This window comes from Canis lupus, chromosome 8 (assembly GCF_011100685.1).
Source record: "Canis lupus familiaris isolate Mischka breed German Shepherd chromosome 8, alternate assembly UU_Cfam_GSD_1.0, whole genome shotgun sequence".
NCBI lineage: Eukaryota > Metazoa > Chordata > Mammalia > Carnivora > Canidae > Canis > Canis lupus.
In genome coordinates this window covers 17,351,926-17,357,632 of record NC_049229.1, presented here as the reverse complement: position 1 = coordinate 17,357,632, position 5,707 = coordinate 17,351,926, and the positions used below count along the sequence as shown (strand labels likewise).

Sequence of the window (5,707 nt, the reverse complement as noted above, 5' to 3'; positions counted from 1 at the left end):
AGTGTGACTGCACTGGGAAACAGGGCCTTTAATGAGGTAATTATAGTTGAATGAGGTCATAAAAGTGCAGCTAGTCCAACAGGACTGCTGTCCTTATAAGAAGAGTAACAGATACCAGAGCTCACTTTTGTTCTTTGTGCACAAAGAAAAAAGTCCTTGTAAGGACATAGTCTGACATGATGTGTTTAGACAAAGATGAATAGCTCAATGAGGCTGATGGCAAGAATATATGAAGGGTTGTGGTGGGAAGTGAAAGAGTTACATTCATTCTTTGAGTAACTAGATACCATCAAGGACCTGGCCACTTGGCTTACTACCTCTCGGGTTATAAATATTGATTATGGAGCAAAAGGAGCAGAAAGTTATGTGTGTGTGGTGCCTGCGTGGCTCAGTAAGTTGAGTGTCCTACTCTTGATTTTTGACTCAGATCATGATCTCAGGGTCATGAGATCAAGCCCCGCATGAGGCTCTGCACTCAGCATGGAGTCTACTTGAGATTCTCTATCCTTCTCCTGCTGCCCCTCCCCTGCTCACACCCTCTTTCTCAAATAAATAAATCTTAAAAAAAAAGGAGAGGTGGGAAAAAAATCTTTGGACTCCTTAAGAAGGGTCAGAGCTAATGGTCATAGACTTGTATCACAAAGGCTGTCGGGGTAGCCTCCTCATAATGAAGACCTGCAAAATTAAGACTCAGGTAAAACATGAAGCATTTCCCACAATCCCTAATATATCTGTTGCTATATAGACATTAGCTATGTTTCATTATGTGACTTTGGCTTCTTGGTTAGCAGTATTTGAAAATCAGCTTGAATGTAGTGTTGATAGCACCACCTAGATGGTTGTATTCATTAATCTTCTTGCTGTCAATGAGAAAAATGCTTACACAGGCAGCTTTGCTGACCCATTGTGAAAATGTTCCTTTTCCATCTTCTTGAAACAGCAGGCTTCAGCATTGATGTGTTGGTTGATTGATGCTAGTCCGGGCCAAGCCAAAGTCATGTACAAAGCAGCCAGCTTTTCCCTGAATAATCAACTCTCATTTAGAAGGAAATAGAAAGTTGTTTCAAATTAAACAGTAAATGGAAAGTGGTGACAGATGTTTAATTGGTTGCTTTCTTGTCCCTTCTTAATGTGTGAGAAGCCCTCATGGGAAAGGTTAGAGTAAACAGATGGAATGGCAATAGCCACTTAACTATCCTCTGCTCTCATGCTCATGATAATATTCACTCGTCACTTCTTTTCAATATATTTTATACTTCTCAAAATTTTTTTGGTATCTGATTATAAACAAGGAATTATTGCCCCCATGTATCTGTTACTGGTTGGAAAGATAGTTTTGAGTGAACTTTATACTTGTCACACAAGAAATGTGGAAAGCTGAGCTTGGCCCAGCAGTTCAAAGAACTTGTGTCTTTTACCCGAGGCTCTTTGAATACCTTGACTTGCTCATACCAAGGTCTATTACAAACACTTAGCATCTAGGCACCTTCTATAGAGCTCATATTTTGTAGTGATCATCAAGACAGTCACATGTTCTCTTCTTGTGTCTACCTTCCATTTCTAATCTACCCCCATCTCTGAAACCAACCTTTCTGGCTATGCCTTTTGGCATGATTTGGTGGTTGCCCTCTGGCTTTGTACAACAGTGCCTGCTAGTAAGGGGACATTTGGATCTTCCACCTGGCTTTGGAGTAGTGTGAACAGAGGAATGAATGTTCTAAAGGTACCTGATGAATTGGGTCACATATATTCAGTATCAGGCAGAGAATGTGGCACTCAGTCATGACATATGCTACAGTAAATGATAATTCCTTGCCACTTTTCCTTTCTTAGCATTTTCAGATATCAGAGGAAGGACATGATTATGGGGGAAGTTGAGAATTTTAGGCTATTTGCTAGATGGAATCAGAATTGAGAAGGGAGATTTTGGAGTGTAAAGAGAACATTTTTTTTCCCCTTTCCTTTGACTGTCACAAGATCTAGTATCATGCTAGTCCTTCCTCATAGGCATGGCTGCTGAGGTTGGAAAACATGGGTTCAAATCTAGACTCACTAGCTGTGTGGCCTTGGGAAGATTACTTAATACCTCTGTCCCTTATCTGTGAAATGAAGATATGTGTCATACCCAACTGAGAATTATTTTTAAAAGATTTTATTTATTTATTCATGAGAGACACACACAGAGAGAGAGAGAGAGAGAGAGAGAGACAGAGACAGAGACAGAGACAGAGACACAGGCAGAGGGATAAACAGGCTCCATCCAGGGAGCCTGACGTGGGACTCTACTCGATCCTGGGTGTTCCAGGATCAGGCCCTGGGCTGAAGGCGGTGCTAAACTGCTAAGCCACCCAGGCTGCCCCCAACTGAGAATTATTTAGAGTAATAAAGACATCACATGTAAAGCACCTAGAAACAGGGGCTAGTGGTTAACAGCTGCTCAATCAAATTAGCAATCATTTTTGCTATGGTTATTTTGTTGTTCTCCACAAAAAAGTATCTGGCATGTAGCAATGTTTTTATTACTATCATTATTATTGTTACCCATGATAGTTATTTCCTTCAGGCATGACAGATTCAGGGTATAGTTTTGTGCATTATTAGCCTTATTTAAATGACATATACACTTATTCATATGCACTTACTAGATTAATAAAAAATGCAAACTCACTCTTATTTGAGATTTATTTTTGGTGTATCTTTTTCAGAACCACCAAAAGCTGTCTCCTAGACAGGTGAAGCCACTCATCTCTTTGCACCTGTGTGCTGAGACTTGGCAGCCAGTATGTAAGAGGCCCTTGGATGAGACAAATCTTGTATCAGGATCAGATTTACAACATGATATGTCTACTGATGCCATGGACTGAGTCACTTTCCTCCTCAGGCTTTGAGTTTTTTAGTTATTGGGACCTCTATTACTTGCTTCTCCCTACCTGTGGATTGTCCATGTGGATTACTGCTTTCCTGCCTCCCTCTTCCTGTGAATTGTTTGATTCCTGACTCTTGACTGATGGAATCTCATCCTCTGTTCCTGGGTTTAGGGAAATGCTTCCACTTCCCTTGCTGACATGGAAGCTGGCCTTTGCGTCCTGACCTGATTCTTCCCTGCCTTTATATTATTGATGACCTCTCAAGTCTAAAACATCTTAAACTGAGCCATCACAACCTATCATGCCCAAGCGACCAAAGCCTTTCCTGAAAAATTGCTGTGGCTGACATATATCACACCAAGGTAAGCTTCTATTTGGTAGTTTGTTCTAGAGGATTCCAAGAACATTCTATGCCTTGACTCCTATGGTTCACATGGTGAGTCAGTGAATATTGTTTAACCACAAATAAAGAGTGGATTTGAATTTCTATCCTTGAGACTGGATCCTTGCACTGTGGGGGTGGGACAAAGAACAGTTCAGAATCACCTGCCAAATCCACACACATTCTTCCTCCCAAATAGTGAGCACTTCTTATTTTGTTTTCTTCAACCACAAATCTGTATAGCCCTGCGTGATTTTCAACTTCTTGAGAAAGTTTTGTGTCACAAACTCAGAGAGTCCTTGATGACATGTTGACAGGTATTGGAAATGATGGGATTGGAGAGCTGACAGGTGACTCATGCATATGGATGTCTTCTGTGATTATACATAGCAATTTATCTGGGGTTATTTATGGTAGCATTGTCACAGCGATCAATGAGCAGTAAACAAGGCTCTCAAAGCCACGGGGAGAGTTTTTACAGCCTCTGCGACCAATTGCATCACACCCATTTTAAAAAGCAAGTTTGATGATAAGCTTATTGAACTTAAGAGTCTTAATATAATGCTTTCTCTCCCCCAAAACTTAAAAATCATGCTTAACTACAAAAAGTCTGATGAGATGGAAAAGTGCTGGTTTTGTGACTGAATAGAAGCCAGAATTTTAGGCCTCACGGACTGATTGTGGGACCTCAGACAAGTCACCCATTTTGAGTCTTAGTTTCTCCATTCTTTATGGGAGTTTAATAATATTTGTTCTAGCATAATTCACAAGGCTGTTGTAAGGAAGAAATAAAATGATGAATATGAGAGTGTAGCCCAGTGTGCCCAGGAGAAATAAGGCTGCAGACAGCATTTTGGGAGAGAGGCTGTGCATCTGGTTCTGCTCATTTTAGGTAGCAGAATCTTGACTTTATTGTTCAGGAATCCATCCATACACAATAGCACTTTGACGGGGAGGTTCTTAGTTCAGATCTTAGAAAGATGACAAAATGATTAGAGGAGAATGATCGAATCTATGCTTTCTAATGAAACTACATACACTTGACTCTATGTTAGATAAATAATGGCAAATGCAATAGTATACAGGCTACAACAGGGATCCCCTGGCAAATCTAGCTCTTTATGCTAAGCACCTGATAAGAGCAAGTCCTCAGTGTGTCGAAGATGATACTCTCAGGTCTGTTCTGGTGTGGAAGCCTCTGTTCAGCTGTCTTCTGGTGATACTTTCTGTGTTCTGGTCCTGCTGGAATTGGCTGGGATTTTGCAATTGATTATTTTTTCAGGAAAGCATTTCTAATGGCATATTTTTCAATCTCTGATGATGTGATTGATCAAAGGCCACTTTAGTCATAATTTCGTTGATATAGAGACTCTATTTCCTTCTCTGTAAAATGCTGCTTTTCCAAGCTGAAGAAACCCAAGGTTTCTGCATGTTAGCGAGTTGGTAGAATGGAGGCTTTTAAGTAGAGAGAGCAAAGGTTATCTTGGTAAAATAGATAACCTACTGTGTGCTTTCCTTAGTCCATGTGAAAGTTCACTGTGGGTCCTCTGGTTCATATGGGTTGGGGTCCTGCAAGGCAGAGGAGCTCTGACTTCCTCATGCTCATATTTGCATTGTCTTCTGTGTTAGGGTTCTCCAGGGATGCAGAACAAATAAGATCTCTCTCTCTCTCTCAATCTCTCTGTATCTCTATCTCTGTGTCAAGATATAGCTTCAGCAGAGAGAGAGAGTGAATTAGCTCTTCCTCTACCTTTTTGTTCTCTCCAGTAGATTGAATGATGCCCAATACTGGACAGGGCCATCTACTATACCCATTTGAACAATTCAAATGCTAATTTCTTCAAGAAACACCTTCACAGATGTATCCAGAAATGTTTTATCAACTATATGGCCATCCCTTAGCCCAGTCAAGTTGACAGAAAAAATTAACCCTCATATCTTTCAATTCAGGAGGCTACAACATTACACCCTAAACCCAGGCTTAAAACATTGCACTTGTCTTGTGACCACTCCAAAATTCAGGCTTAACTTCTGAGAATTAATAGTAGGGTTTCCAGTTGAGTCACAGGGCTCAGGGCTCCTCAACTTTTATTACAGAGTCTAGTTGAGGGCCCTTCGAAGCTGTAGTGCTGGCTCTGACTTTCCACTGTTGTCATGACTGGGAATGGATTTGTTGATTAATTGCATGAAAGGCTACTTAAAATGCATTAGGTAGAAAAGGATGACAAAATGTTATCAGTGATTAACTCTTGAAGACAGAATAATGGTATATTTTATTTTATTTTATTTTATTTTATTTTAATTTAATTTAATATTATTTTTGTCCTGTCTGCAGCCAAACTTTTATCCCCAGGTCCCAGGGCAGGGGATTCAGAGCCCACAAGCTGCAGGGCTTGCTGTGGCTATTTGGCCAGTTCCCACTATGATGGGAATGGGAGCTGAATTTGACTTGACTGCA

General features: G+C 40.5%; 1 non-coding gene across 1 annotated transcript; it reads right to left on the bottom strand.

Annotated features, from left to right (window-relative positions):
* Positions 1-5,572: 5,572 nt before the first annotated feature.
* LOC119873131 lies at positions 5,573-5,707 on the bottom strand. The gene has a single exon (XR_005363924.1). It is a non-coding gene; the product is annotated as a small nucleolar RNA SNORA5 (small nucleolar RNA).